The 16,128-nt window shown below is 43.3% G+C and overlaps 1 protein-coding gene and 1 long non-coding RNA gene across 3 annotated transcripts in view; one reads left to right on the top strand and one right to left on the bottom strand.

Annotated features, from left to right (window-relative positions):
• LOC119891277 overlaps nucleotides 1-13,581 on the bottom strand; it is a 28,792-nt gene extending 15,211 nt beyond the window's left edge. Inside the window, exon 1 of the long non-coding RNA XR_005442418.1 lies at nucleotides 13,526-13,581. This is a non-coding gene — a long non-coding RNA (uncharacterized LOC119891277). The remainder of the gene's footprint in view (nucleotides 1-13,525) is intronic.
• The window catches only part of fam172a (family with sequence similarity 172 member A), a 155,641-nt gene that overhangs the window by 133,092 nt on the left and 6,421 nt on the right, over nucleotides 1-16,128 (top strand). The window lies entirely within an intron of this gene.

The following is a 16,128-nucleotide window of genomic DNA, read 5'->3' as shown; positions in this document are numbered from 1 at the left end:
CTATCTGAAAGTGCTGCATGCAGACACTCCCCTGTCTCTAAGCTACACTGACTCTAAACTCCAGTGATCCGGTTTACGGCCTCTTCTTCGCTTTACTGCTTTCTCCCCACCTTTACCACTAACCCCACCCCTCATCTCCCCTCACTCCGGCTGGCCACAAGTCTCAGCCCAAACCTGCCTGGGGGTCACAGCGAATGCCAAAGGTGCAGTGAATGACGTGGCACTCTGGCTGACCCCTGGCAGCTTGGCAGGGCTGCCTCCCTAATGAGATTAGCTGGGTAATGCCGACTCTGTGTCTGTTTCTCCTGCCGCCTAGCCCAGCCCACCCTGGGGCTCTTTATTTAGCCAGCAGCAGGACAGGGTCTGCCAGCATTTGCAGGTCGAGGGTAGGACAGGACCCACAAGCCCACTGCCCTCCCTTGTCTCTTCCCCCCACCCCATCTATCTGAACTGCCCAGCCTGGGTGTGTAGCGTCACCATTCTGCTCTAACATTGTTTGTATGTCAAACTCTGTGACTTAGCGTATCTCATTCAGTTTGTATCTATCTGCTTCTGCATGCACCTGTTTCTCTCCATCTTTTTCTGCTCTCTCATCATTGTTCATTAGGCCCACAGGTTAAAGTGCCCTTTAATGGCTGGTCTGAACAATACTGGGCAATGATCAAACAATTCCCTGATCCCTTGAAACACACACACACACACTGCCCCGAGCCAGGCGACTGAGCAAAAAACCCGGGAACTTCAGCTCCTATGTGTACGTGTGACTGGCTTTGATGATTGCTCATAACAGCGTAAAGTGCAAAGCTGCTCACTGTACCGCCCTGCGAAGACACAGACTTAGACAGTATTATCAAATCTGTGGCCACCAGCCTGGAACTAGTTAGGTAGCCAGACAGCTAGTTCACACATAAGAATCTAAAATTTGCAACAATCTTTATTCAGAACATGATGCTGAATTTACTTTTTCTGTGTTACTGTAACCCTCTTTGCCTCTTCAGCCTCTTTTGTCCCTTTGTTTAGGTGGCTCTGAGAGATGTTATTAGTACCCTTATTAGCAGTGAGTGAGTTTAAGTGCCAATTAAACACCTACAACTTTGTCACTGTGACAGAGTGTTTTTATGAGAGGGTCCTCGACAGACAGGGGGCCTCCCATGGCACAGGTGTGCCCCCCTCAGCTCTAGGGTCACTTTCATCCTGGAGTGTGTGACAGCTCCTATGAGTCTGACAGTGCTGTGCAGCCCAGCCCAGGTGTCCAGGTGTTCTTACTTTCAGAATGTGATTGTGTGTGAAAGAGTGGGTGGGAGTGGGTGGGTGTGTGTGTGTGTGTGTGTGTGTGTGTGTGTGTGTGTGCACCAACACCTGCTTGGCTGTGGCCCTGAGGCACAGACAGGTTCAAGTTCCACCCAAACAAACATGCTGTACCAATTGTTCATTAGATGTGTGTGCAAGTGTCTGCGTTTACATGTGTGTAAATGTAGGTTTGTCTGCATATGCCTGGCAACAGTGTGTTTAACCAACATACTAATACTGTAAGTATTAGTATTCCGTACTTATCATTTACAATGAGGGATAGTGTTACCTAGACCTGTCAAAGTCTGCCTTTGTGCCAACAGACAGGCATCTTGCTCTTCACCTTGTGAATGCTCTCGATCACACTGGCATCGGGTTCAGACATTTTGTGTCCTAGCTCATCTCTGGCCATGTGAGAACACCGTGGACAAATGTATCATCCTCAGCCAAGAGCAATATTTAGAGAGGTGAATTCACTTTAACCCGAATCCCATTGTCTATGTTTCAGTTTAACACTTCTCTCTTTCACATTGACATGCCAGAATGCACACTGAAAAGATCTCGCTCTCTTCCTCTCACTCTCTCTTTATCTATCGCTTCAGCACAGACAAGTCACAAAATGCACGCTGAAAAGAACAGAGATACACATGCACACACATGCGCACGTGCACACAAACACACATACCGCCCCCCACCCCCATATCACATTGCTGATATGAACCTTTAGAAAAGAGAAAAGAAATCCTGTTGAATGAAATGAAATTGTGAGGTGGTTTTAGAGGCTTCCATGTTAATCTCCAAAGAGAACTGAAAACATAATAGCCATGCAATTGGATGTACAAGAAACTTAATTAACCGGAGACCTTGTCCATAGATGGCAGGTCAAGGGAATCTCACCCACACAGCATCTCATCTTTTATAGTCAAGGCATTGCTCTGCATGTCTACAAACTGAAGATTTCAACATTCAACATCTTTAAGTCCCTGGAGTGCATACAGTATTTCAATGTGTATGTATGTATGTATGTATGTATGTATGTATGAAGTAGCCATGCTGTGTTCCCATCCAGCTTTCATTTTTGAGCTGCCAATTCCAAGCTTCTAAGTGATGACATATTTGCTGACAGGTAGATGTTCTGGGTAGTGCATTTAATTGTATTGATAAATTGCATTTCATGTAAACCCTGTTTCTTTTACCCATTTTCCTTGTCTTTCCATTTTTACCAAGAAGAAAGAAAAATCTTTTAAAACATGAAATGTTGTACAATAAACATGTGCATAGCATTAACATGAGAATCCCACAAGGAATGTGCTTCTCAGATATTTCCTATGAACTGCAATGCATTGCAGAATTGCATAGTAAACCATTTATAAGTTATCTACAGACGTTAGCATGCCAACCAGGTAGTCCCGGGCCGTCCTGTCTCGTGATACCACTTTGTACCTCGAGCCGATAGTCCGATAGTTAGGGCTGGGTACAGAACTTCAATACTTCCATGGCAAACTCCATTCACAAATCTCTGAGCTTAAAGTTCCCTTGCTTCTCAGTAGACATTCTATATCAGTCCTGTTCGGAGCCGTAAATCGCCATAGTACTCTATTCCCTGTTGTCAAACTGGCCTGCGTTTAATCTCGGAGGCTGTGTTAATCCCAGTCCGGCTGCTGAGCCCTGTTCCATTGTTCGCTCACTCGATTCTGGTTCCCATACCGGTGCCACCACTTCTCGGCATTCGCCACTGGGCCTGAAAACCTCCTCATCATGGTGATCCAAAAATCCTGTGCTAGAGTTGTCAGCAACACTCCTCGGTGCTCCAAGCTCCCAGTCTGGGCAGATAAAGCTCATAGGACCGCAACTAGCTGCATGGCTAACTGTGCTAATTAGGTAACGGCTGTTACAGTTAGCAGCAGTTAGTGGTTACTGTGGTGATATGCTACCCCCTATTTGTTTGGAGAATTAATTCAACAGGTAATCTGGGATATCCTTCTATACCACTGAGTGTGTGTCACATGGCATGTTGCCCAGTTCACGATCTGTGGGGTGGCCCTCCATGGTGTGCCCCTACCGGGACACTGGAACAGGACAGCCACTAGCCATATGGCAGGGGTCCCTGTTCTTTTGGCTGACCAGTCACTTTGACAGGAGCACACACACAGCCACCTCCCTGGAGACTGAATATGGAGGCTTTGTTCAGTATGTTAGAGGAAGGGAGTTTGTGGCATCTTGAAGCTCCAAACTTTACTGGGCTGCAGGTAGGGATGGGTATCGCTACTCGATACCTTTATGTTATCGACCGAAACAGCCCAGTATAGAGTAGAATCTAAACGTGTCCAGTCAAACCAGTACTTCAATCGATACCTAGACATACTTTTTGTAGCCAGATCACGGCAAAAAATTACTATTTGTATGGCTTTGCTTGCAGCCAAACAGCGGGCAACACCATTCTGTGCCTGCACCATAAACTGCATTTGTATTTGCTATTCACATCACTTGTCACTAATCGATCACTGCCTTCCATCACATCACTTAAACGCTTTTGTGGCGCAGCAGCGATCAGCTGATTTTACTGACGGTGCCTTGGGCTGCAGCTGCGGCTGCTTCAGATGTAGTTGGTTAGATTGGTTGGACATGCAGCCTCTCTTTTTCTCTGTTTGTGTCTTTAGTGTAGTTAAGTGACTAGTTTAAACAGACTCTTTACTCGTTTTATGCTTGTATACATTTTTGGAGGAGGTTTGCGACTCATCAATAAAGGAAAAAGCACTCTTGGAGATCTTTCAATTCAGTTTATTGACTGAAAGTTAACAAACTAATTTTCTGTTGTTTAGTTTCAACACATGCATCAAAAATACCTTAAATTCGATTCCCATGACTTATTTGGTCACTATTTAACTCCTCTCTCATTCAAATATAAAAAAACTCCCAAGCTGTAGTCTTCCCCATATAGGCTAATACTAACAGTGAGGATGACCTAATTAGGAAGAGGAGTGATCTGATACAATTTCCCAATACTTTTTATGTAACAGTTATTTGAAACAAGAAAAAGTAAAACCGATAACCTTTCTTGTCCATAACAACAATAAAAAATAATAATAGGCTACCAATCAACTACTATTGGCTTCAACAGGTGGCATTTTATGCAAGGTATCGAATGAAGTAATCAGTTGGTATTTGTATCACTTTAAGGGTACTTGTTTTGGTACTGGTATCTTAAAATTTTAAACGATACCCAACCCTAGCTACAGGCCCTAGAAGCAAAGGAACCCCCAAAGAGTGTCATATTTAAGGCTGCCTAAAAAAAAAAAATTAACTCTGCACTGAAGACTACAAGATGAATGATACAGCTTACAACCAGACATTCAGACTTCCATTGCAGATCTTAGTTAATGCCAAATGTCTAGGATATGAACTTTTTTTGAGAGTCTAGATCAGGCTGATGCTAGCAAAAACTACAGGAAAAGCAAGTAAACAGGAAAAAAGAGTGATTAGGGGTCTGAGTGTCGGTGGGGGTAGAGAGTGAGAGTGAGAGAGTGTGCATGTGAGGTGGAAAGTGTCACAGGGGTAAGAGTCAGATAAACCGATTAAAAAAGTAAGGGGAGAAGATGGAACATTGTCAAAGACAGGGGGAAAAATAAGGGTATGAACGTTGTGTAGAGAATGAGAGAAAAGAGCAGCCAGAGAGAGGGGAAGATCGAGGGAGGATCCCTCTGAAAGAGGAGATTGTAACATCACACTGTAGGGTCCCTTATGGGACAGCTGCAGACGGAGCACACTCCATGCTGCATGCAGGAAGAGGAAGCTTTGCCAGCATGGAAAACATACAAGAGAAGAACGAGGGACGAGCAGAGAAAAACGCAGTTCCCCCAAGAGACGAAGTGGGAATTTTCTGCTAGCACAAACACTATGCAGGCAGATAGAGAAAGAAGAGAGGGGAAGAGAATAAGTAAAAAGAGGGATAGTAGAGGAGGGGAAAAGGAAGGAGTATGATGCAGAGTTGAATTGGTGGGAAAGTAGAGGGGAAGGGTTCAGAGAAGAAGAAAAAGCAGAGCGGTAATACTTTGCAGAAGTCGGATAAATTGATTTGTTACATAATGGTGTAATGAGAATAGATCAGAGAATCTTTTATATTATGCACAAAATCATCACACGTGACTGGAGAAGGTTTTTTTTTTAAATTTGATTTGGAATTGTGATCCACTTCACCGTCACAGAGGTATATTTTGTACAACATTTAAAATGTTCTCAAATCAAATTACCTTGCCATGGTCTATGGTAACTCTCCAAAATTATTAATATTAGTAATTACTACTAAAAATATTATTAATTAATGTTCATGTTCACCTTGCACTTGGTTGAATTTCTTAACAGTGGTGTCATCACTGCACTGATCACCATTTTGAACACTGGAAACCCTTTAAGCCTTTATTATAGGGTGTATAGGTATAACCCTTACCCAGAATGTCCCCTCAGTATGATGTTACAGAGATATATATATACACACACAGAATATAATGTGTGTGTGTGTGCACTGATGGGTAGGTGTGGAGGAGGCAGATGAGTGCCATTAAAGTGGAGTAACTTAAGTGACGTATTCAGAGCCATGCGGTCATCAGAGAGACTCTGATCCGAGGTCAGAGTGTGCTGCTGTGAAATGGAACATTACCGCTCACCAACACAGTAATAAATACAGAAAGAAACTTTAACTGCTGTAAAATATGAGGCTACCCTCTCTTTTTCAGCATATAGGGGGTGCATGTCTATGGATCTGTGCAATGTGCTTAAGTGTGTGTCTAGGACGGTGGTTTTAAGGGAGGGAAGAGGATGGGGTTAGGGAGGGGTTTAATATGCTACTTTAGCCTTCGGGGGGCTGTACAGTTGAAAGTCAGTCCATGAGGCGTGCAGAATCACACCAGGCTGCATTACAGAGGGACTGGGGGTGGTGGTGGTTTGGGGGGAGGGCGGGTGCTGCTGCTGTAAAAAGTGAAATCATATCACTTAGCAGCTGAGTGCAGATAAAGCTGTGTTTGAACTGGGAGGCATAAATTATACATTGTAAACAGAGCGTTGGGAGACTACGGCTCGTTTAAATTATGAGGGAGGGTAGTTTTTCTACTCTCCTTTCTTCCTTCGCACACTTCTGTTTGTGCCGCTCTCACTCACAGTTTCCTTCCCTGTTCTCTGAGTCCCTCAGTCCTGCTGACTTGTATACCTTGTGTTTATCTTTCTCCCTTTTCTCCATCACCTCCCTCAACAAGCACCACCTCCACAAACACACAGACTCAATCATATTATTAAATTGAATATGACTGTTTTAAACATTTTAATTTGCTACTTAGTTATGGCTTCACAATAACCCCCTACTCTCACCTCCCCCCTCTGTAAGCTCTCCCCCACAGCGTTATTGAGAAGTAGCGTTTCATACATGTCATGGATGGAGCACCAAAGTGGGTGAGCGGGCTGGGAGAGCTCTACATGATTTGATCAATGTTCCCCTCCTGCATAGTTCAAGTTGGGCTGCTGTGTTTTTTTTTAAAGGCGCTTTCGTCCCTTCTGACAAGTGCAAGGTTATTGATCAGTTTATTCAATTTGTCGTTGACCGCTTGGCACCGTCTCTCTGCTCACAAGTCAATAGTGGAGGATTGAGAGGGTGAGTGCCTCCCCTGACCTCCCCTCCCTCAATCTCTGACTCGTCTCATCCACCCCACCACACATCCACACACACATGAGCGCAAAATGAATGTCTCTCTGCCCGCTGTACCCACACCTCTGATCCCAGCTACAATTTTGATTAGTCTTGAAGTGCTGCAAGGTCAGAGCAGGTCTGTGTGTATCTCGTGTTAGCTGATGCCGTCAGATAAAGATCTTAGGCTCTGTTGGGGTGTGTGCTCTATTTTCTTTTTCTGTGTGTGTCTGTGTACACGTGTGTCTGTGCCGGGGTGGGTGTAGATTGTGTCTCCTCTAGAGGTGATTGTGGCCACTCTGAAGCAGGGATCAGTGACCTTGGCCTGTTTGGCAGTCACTGTTCAACTTGTGTGTGTTTGTGCATACATGTTAGTTCTTGTACTGATTAGGAAAGTCTTCCAGAGCAAGAACTGTTGGGCCATGTTCAGACCAACAATAACACTGTGTCAGAGAAACAACACAGGGGCTCCATTGGTCTGGGTGCAACGGGTGCACAGAAGAAATACAAACAATGTATACAGTCACATATCTGACTGTGTATCAGACACAAAGACACTGCACACTGGTTTATAGTCCTTTGAGGCGGATTTTTTCAATACTAGAAATGTATCAGGGCAGCAGTAATGTCACATTACTTGCAAGGTAACCATATTTTGTTAGCCAACGCAGTGCATTTCCAGGTGCCAACGTTTTTGCAGGACGTCTCTGCTGGAGCCCTCTGAGGCGACAGCTTCACTACACAAATGCAGAGATCTCACTGAAATGAATACAAAAGCTGTAATATTTGAAGTAATGCTGTCATCTGTCTGAATACAGCCTTAAAGGTTCAATATTAATCTTAATGTGTCTAGAAATTCCAATGTACATTCTTAATCTCCTCCTTTGCCATTATGCTTAACCAGGAAAGTTGTACATTTTGGGGTTACGAATTAGCATAGCTCAGTTTCTCTCTCTTCTCATCAGTGCTGCTTCATTTCAGGACTTAGTTCATTTATGAAGACCAGACTGGGGGCTGCAACCCCTTTGCCTTCTGCATCGAGCAAGAGGAGATAATTATTCTCTTTCTGACTCACACATTTCGATGAAAAATGCATACAGCTGGGACTCGAAGCAGCTTATCAAAAGGTTAACTCTTCCCCGCAGTTGTCTGTGCCTACAAAGGGGAGCATTACCGACAACAGTGGCAGCGCCGGACCACTTTGTGTTTTCCTGCTGTTTTGTTTGGGTGTTTTCAACATTGCTGTGACCCAGCGCTGGCCCGATGCTTTGTTTTCCTAAAGTTAACTTTCAATCAAGAGACAAGCCAGCTGTTGTTTGTGTTGTGTTCTGTACATCATTTCTTAAGCAGCCATCTGAGTACAGATTCACAGCAATGACATGAATATATATACAGCATACAGTTATTTTGTATTTGCAACTTTCATCTATACAATTAAACACTGTCGTTACATGCAAACAAACAGGCAAACCAGTTTTCATGCACCTGTGTTTTGTTAATTATAGTTTTATGCAATGTGCTATATTCAGTATGCAAGTCATTATGCTTAATAGCTCTTCAGATCATCTCATTGAGATTCAAAAATCTTGTCTTTCTCACCTTCACGTACACTATATTCCCACATACACTACTGTCACTCATTCATACACACGCATGCACACATACACACACACACAAAGTTAACACACACACTTGAGGCCTTATGAAGCATGAGTGTTGCCTGGGAAAGTGATAGCAAGAGAAAAGAAGCTCTGGAGAGTGAGTTATCTCTTTAGATGTCATTGAGGGGCGCCTCTTTTCTCCCCCTCTCTTTCCCTCTATCATTTTCCTCTTTCTTCCCCTCTGTCTCCCTCTCTCTTGTTCCCACTTGCTCTGAAATCATGCTTGCCTCCAGTGGTATTCAGACAGTCCAAGGACAAAGTAGAGATATGCTGGGAGCAATGGACTGTCCGTCAGTGCGTTTTTGTGTGCGTGTGTGAGTGTGAAAGAGAGAGAGGGGTTGATATTGAGTCTTTGAAGCTGTTCCTCCCTTGTCCTGGCAGATCAGAGTCACACACAAACAAAATATACTTTTCAGGCTTCTGTGGACACACATAACAACACAATGCACAGCTTGTGATTGTCGAGGTCACACCCTTGTGTTAAGGACATTTACTTCATCTGATCTATATTGACTTGTCAAGGTGACTGTAATGATATTAAAAACAAAAAAATGTAAGATATGTGTTGTTTTGATTATTCCCACGTCTGAGCCTTGTATTTGCGGCTCCAAGCCAGCGGTCTCTATATTATTAAGTCATGCAGTGTGTCAGTGCGGCCTTGGCTTGTCTGACTAAACCAGACTGAAGTAGATGGCCCCAGGGTCTGTAACCCTGAAAGGGGCGCTCACACACACGCACACACACATGCACAAAAACAATCAGATGCCTCATGTACTCCCCACACACATACACACACAAAATCCATCTCAGAGACACACTTCTCCCTGTGTGTGTGTGTGTGTGTGTGTGAGAGACACCGCTGCTCTGCTCTCTCAGACAAACAGGGGAAATCCTCCTTGTCTTGCCTTGTCTATCACAGACCATCTCACTGTCCCAGCACACGTGGGCTCCTGGAAACCCTCCCCTGACGTCCCCGGCCAGGCTCTAAACCCAAGAGATTTAACCAACAAACATGTACACACACATATCTACATGCACAGGCCCCTTGGCTCCAGACAGGTTCCCTGACGCAGGGACACACGCAGGCAGGAAGTTTAAGGAGAGGTTTGTGTCAGTTTGCTTCTCTTAGAACACTTCAGGTCTGACCCTCTCTTGACCAGGCAGCTTCCTTCTCCTCCATCTCTCCGTAAACAACCACATCCCCACGACTGAAGGCATACCGGCTCGCCAAGTGTAATAACATCACTCATGTTTTGATGTGAGGTGGGACGTCTACGTGAGTTAGGGAGGCTGACTCACATAGAGTGTGTGTGTGTGTGTGTGTTATCGTTGTGTGTAGCAGAAGAAACCTTGTGTGTGTGTGTGTGTGTGTTCAGGGTTTTCTCTGATTGCAGGGATGGCAGATCTTCGTCATGGAGGAAACCATGTTAACCTGTCACCTTAGCAGTCTTCTCCTCCCACTATTTATCCATTGTGTGTCCTTAAAACACACACACCCACGCATGTGCATGCAATCACGCACACACACACATAGAGAGGGGTTGTCCACTGATCTTGCTGAGTGTGTGTCAACTCCATTAGCACATTCCCAGATAGGGCCAGAGCCCTCTTATCTGTGGCGACCCATTAATTACACTTTGTTCCCTTAAGTGATCTATTTCAGACCTGCTCCACCCTCAACACCCACTCTCTGCTATCTCCACCCCTGGCCTGCTCCTCCCCCACCTGACCTCTCTCCTCTCCTCCACATCTATCCTACCCTCTCCTCTCCTACCCTCGTTCACACTATATTGCTCTCTGTATGCGTTGCATGGGCTCACAAGGTCATGTGACAAGTAGTTCTATACATCCATAGCAGCTGTATGTATGTTGGTCTATTTTAGACAAACAAAATGGAAAATTAGACTCTTCCAGAGTGCCTAGTTGGGGGATTCAAAATTTCTATTGTATTGTTCCATTCCAAAACTCTGTGAAAAAATCAATCTAATATACCACATTTTTCAATGCGTGGGGTACTGAACTTCAGTCCACGTTTCTTTTCTCTCAGTGTGTTGGTCACCTTTTCTAAGTCTGCTCTGTGTATGTGAGTGTAAATGTTAACACTTTGAATAACTCTTGAGTACACATGAATATCACCATTTGTCTGTGTCCTCCTGCCTGACTGACTGCATGCGTTTTTATATTTTGAAGTGTGTATTTGTATTTTCTGTTTGTATGTGTGTGCCCTGTTGACCCCGGAGATGTTAAGCAATGAGAAGTGTTCAATCAAGCAGTGTTTTTTTGCTGGTTGGCTCTGGTGGAAACCTGTTGAGATAAAACCACGGAGCTTGCTTTCATGTCATTTCAGCTAAGAAACCAGCATATACATGTGAATATGTGTTTACTCTTGTGTACAGCGTCAGTTCAGTAACAGTCTCAGGCCAAAGAGAAAAATTCAAGTAGCTCCACTAGATTGATGATTTGCATTGTTGTTTCTTTTTGTCACCTAAGGTCACCAAAGGCAGCAGCTTTGTGCTAACATAGATGTGTTTTCCCAACTTTGCTAGAGATACAAAGGTATCTCAGGTGACAAATTAATCATTTGCGTCCACTCTGTAGCTCTTTTCTAGCTTGTAGTGAGAAACACATCTTTGAAGTGCTGCTTGTGGCTACTGTTGCTTTAAAGCTATGAAAGCCACTACATGATTTTTGTCACCAAACATAAGCCCTAGGATTTTGAATAGCATACAATATTTTTCTTATTGTAAGCAATGAAAGCAGTGCTGTATAAACATTTACAGCCAGAGGACAAAGATGAGGGGAGGGGGTAATTAAAGAAATATTGCCATAAACTTACTATTGTGCCACTTTAATACTTTGCATTTATACCTTCAATTGCACAAAGCATGTGCTATATTAATGACAACTTAGACAACCTGGTTAGTGAAGGAGGGCTGTATATAAAGTGTATGCTATAACCATGGCCTTGTGTGGAGTTCTCACACTTAAAAACTGTCTATTCTGTGACCAGTGATTCTGAATGCGGCCTGTCTTTCTTACAGGTGCAAGGGGGCCTCTCTTACCCCTCTCCTCCTCCTTCACCTCTTTTGTGACTGAGTGATGTGTGTATGTCTGATATTGTAGAAGCGTGCATGTGTGTGTATGAGTGTGTGTTTTTCTATGCCTGGTATTGTCCTGAAGGTGCTAAGGAGGTGCGTGTGTGTGTGTGTGTGTGTGTGTGTGTGTGTGTGCGCGCGCGCGCCAGACCTTATTGTATTGAAGTGGAGCAGAGGTTGTGTGTTTATGTGAGTGAGGAGTGGGTGTAGTATAGTGATGTAGTGTGGCAAGTGTGCATTATGGCTTGGATTTGGTTATATAGACTCTGTGCTTGTGTGTGTTAACATGTACATGGGCACACCCACATGCGCACATGCGCTGTCTCCACCAGTGCCTTTGGCAAGGTTGTCTGTCCTGACCCTTGCCCAGGCATCATGATGTGTGTGATGTGTGTCTGTCTGTGTGTGTATGTGTGTGTGTGTGCGCGCGCGCGCGTGCTTGTGCCTATGTGAGTGCACGTATACACATGCATGCAGTGCCTCCACTAATGGACGGTCTTTGTGGGGGCCTCTCTTTTCAGCCATGCTGCTTTTGAGACACATTGTGCCTGGGCATAGAAACAGAAGCTCTCCATTGCCCCTCAATAGGCCAAAAACAAAACCGTGTCAGGCGAGCTAGCAGCCCCTGAGTGTTTGCCATTTAAGTCCTGACCAATGGTGGTGCAGATGGAACAAAGGGCCTGGACAGGGAAGGAGGCCTGCACTGTTTACAGTGCTAATGTCTGGGTGGCACTCCCAACAAGGCCCCTCCATACACATACATGTGTACGCAGACTCAGTCACTCATTCTCTCACTTTTTACTTCTCTCTCTGTCACATATATATATGCTGAATCAGCAGGTACATGCACAGGGCTTGTGCATGTTTAAAACTGCCAGGGAATCTTGGACATGCCGGAGTGAACATTTGTTCTCCATAATGGTAGAGCTCAGATTTGTCACTAAAACCAATATAAGAATGGTTTATAAGGAATAGCAGAATTGTGTGCATCTGATGAGTTTTCCAAAGCTACCATGAATTCTTTCTATTACAAAGACATTCTCAGAATTATCTGTTTCATGGTGTAATCAAATAGTATTGTTGAGCAAACAGTGTGCTCAGACTACATATAAACAACAAATGATCCCTTTATAACCAAGATAACCTATTTTATGTGGTTTTGCCATTAACATTATACAGATATTTTTCTTTCTTCCTTTTGTTATTAACTAATTCTAAAATAGTAGCCTAATTAAAGTTTTATCCAAATGGTGTCCTGATTAAACAGGACAACACAGTGTCATTTTTTATCCTTCTCAATCTCATAAAGTTTTATGGTTAATATTTGTTATTTCTTTACATTCCACATGTGCATTACATTCCGCATGAAATGATTGGCTGGCCTAACTGCCTGTCTACTAGTGCTGATTGATAAATTGTGTTTTCATCATCATTGCAATATGAACATCCACAATAAACACCTGACAAAAGACTGCCTGAAATGCAATGAATAAGACAAATGATCATAGTAAAAGATAGTTAAAGATCATAGTATTAATTATAACGCGGCAGCCTCTGCCCCGCACTCTGTGTGGGTGCCGTGGGTGGAGTCAGTGAAGTGAATCAGTTGCAGTGAAGATTACTCGAGTTGATGCCAAGTATACTTGTTACTGTACATGCAGCATAAACACTAGCATAAACATGTAGAAAGCAATATTTGAATCTGCACCATCGACAGTCACTCACTGTTTTCACTCAGCTAATAGTGACTTGTTACAAGCAAACTAAAACAAAAGCTGTTGCCTAACTGTTAGTTTGCCACTTACCTTAAAATTTAGCCCTTTTTTTGTAAACTTCGCAGCCGGCTGAGACAAACCAGCCCCTCACCTCTCTACCAGTAGTACCTGCAGAAAGTGAATCACATCAGCAGCGGAGGGGGGGAGGACAAAATAAGGGAAGGAGAACTGATACTGTGGTCTTCATTCTTTCTAAACTTCACTATCAGAAATATTGTGTCTTTTATTGAGATTTTAGATTTGTTTCCATTGAGATATTATTGTGTTTATATAGTGACTTCGCTGTTGTAAACCTTACGGTTGCTGCCCTAAAAACAACAGTTTATATAGTTACATATGAGTTATATTTAAAATATTAAATTCTAATCCTGTTCTGAAGTTAAAGTCAACCAGGCTGACATATGAATTGTATAGCTATTGTGCACAGTCCAATATTTTTTTGAAGTGATATCGTCATTGCAATATTGAATGTAAAGGCACATTTAAGATTGTCCTCATATTGCGCAGGCCTACTGTATGCCTTCCTACCTACTTGCACGCACTCCATGCAGTTGTTGTTCATAGAAATGTGTCTTGGGGGAGTGGCTCTGGAGGGAGGCCTGAGAGGAGGGGGTGGGATTTTTTCAGTTCTAGCTTTCTCTTTCTAGTTTCTCCAGTATTGCCTACCTCGGCTTTAACATGTAAACTTTGTTGCTTTTACTGTACATCTTAATGGTTTTTATGCGAGAGATGTATCTGATGTCTTGCCTCGTGTCTATCCTGACAACACTGAGACAAATTTTCAATTTTGTTTAATTCCATTATTATTCAAATGTAAAAGTATATGAGGAAACATGCAACTGATGTATTTATTAAATGCCACTCACAGCTGTCTCTCCTCTTTTAGTAATGCAGAGTAAAAAAAGTGACAATGAGAGGTGCTGTTGGGGGCATGTTTGGGCTTTCGATTTTTACTGAAGAGGAGACGGGAGAGTCTGACACTGGTATCAAATAGCTTGCGCTGTCCTTGGGCCGGGGTTATCTTGTAAATACTCTGCTCCAAGTCTATAAAAGCGAGGGTCCTTTATAACGGCCAAGGCCACTCATTCACGTTAAAATAAAAAAGTACTCGGTGTCTGTGTAGGGAGGCGGCAAGTGGGGAAGGATAGATGAAGGGAGGGAACTGAAGGAGAAAGAAGTGGAAAGTAGAAGAACATTGTCTTTTGTGTGGAGTCTTTGTTGTCACAAGTTTTACTATTCCTGGAATTATTATATGGAATGTAAAGTAGCTTACATTTGGTGATGATTTCAACAAGTTAATGTGATATTCTCCCCTCTCTGGGCTTTCACTCGATTTTGTTTCTGTATGTCTCTCGTCTGCTTGTATTTTATTCTAAGTAAATACAAGAGTCCCCTCAGCGGCCCCTGTAGCTAGTGATTCAGGTTCCTCATCTCTGGATGCGTAATGAGTTCTGCCTTGTTTTTGTCTAACAACAACGTGCAATAATAAGCAAAGTAATTAAAAGCAGTACGAGAGAGATGGGGGTTGGGAGCAGACCCAGCTTAGCGAAGAGCTTTAAAAACGAATTGAATTTAAGAAACAGCAGTGGTATTACTGGGTTGATGAAATGAGCTCTGTTTTGAGTATTTTTTCTGTTAATTTTTTTTTCTTGTGTGATGCATGTGTGTCTCTCCTGCTCCTGTAAATGTGTGAAAGCTTAGTACCAGGTTGATTTTATTAAAAAACGAAGACGCTTAGCGTAGCATAGCATAAATAAAAGTCTGATTATACCTGTCACACTGTCAGTGGGTTTGACATGGATGTTTTCAACCTGAGTGGAAATTGAGGGGTGTTAGTGGGGGGCGGGGGGGGGGGGGGGGGGTACATTTAGATTTAATTAGCTTTTTGACTGAGGAAAACATCTCCATATTTTGTTTTGTTTGAGGACAGAATTGCTCTGGCAGTGTGGCTGACCGGCTGTCACCTGCCTGGGCCCTCTTTGACCTCATCTCTAGTGGCAACATGTCCTACCCCCTTCGACAGACAGCCACGTGGGACAAAATAACATTCTTGACCTTTACGCATGTCGGTAACCAAGATGACAACACGCATAACTGACTGTACGTGCATGTGCATCTCATCAACCACACACACTGTGCACATACTCTGACACACACCACGGAAGATCATCTAATATCAGAGAGCGTCGGGGGCGGAAATCCGATCGTCTGACAACCAGGATACAGATAGCGATTCCCCACCACTGATCCATGCAACAGATAGTTTCCACAAACAGCACCCCGACTAAGGTTACAGCCAGCAAGGGCCCACACCACAACACACTGCTCTGCCTCACATTGAGATAAAACGAAAGCTTAGGTTACCGTCGATAGGAAATCGATAAGAAAATGCACTGTTTGTGTTAGATTTTTGATGAAAACTCTGACAAGAGGAAATGAGAAAATGTTTGCTTCTGCATGCAATAATATCATGTGCATCAGTTCTGTTAGGTGTTCTGTTTTTGTAATTTTCGCTTCATGATTATATCGTTGTTCATCTCCTTTTTAATTGAACCTAATTAAATGTTTAACCCAAATGTCAGTGTTTGATTAAGCACCCATAACTGTTTAAAGAAATTCAATTCACACAAAGA

The sequence above is a fragment of the Micropterus salmoides genome, unplaced genomic scaffold, assembly GCF_014851395.1.
Source record: "Micropterus salmoides isolate LMB-PRFRI ecotype aquatic unplaced genomic scaffold, ASM1485139v1 Ms_hic_scaffold_7, whole genome shotgun sequence".
In the NCBI taxonomy this organism is placed as follows: Eukaryota; Metazoa; Chordata; class Actinopteri; order Centrarchiformes; family Centrarchidae; genus Micropterus; species Micropterus salmoides.
Note: the sequence above shows the minus strand (reverse complement) of the source record. Positions and strands in the feature narration are given on the sequence as shown.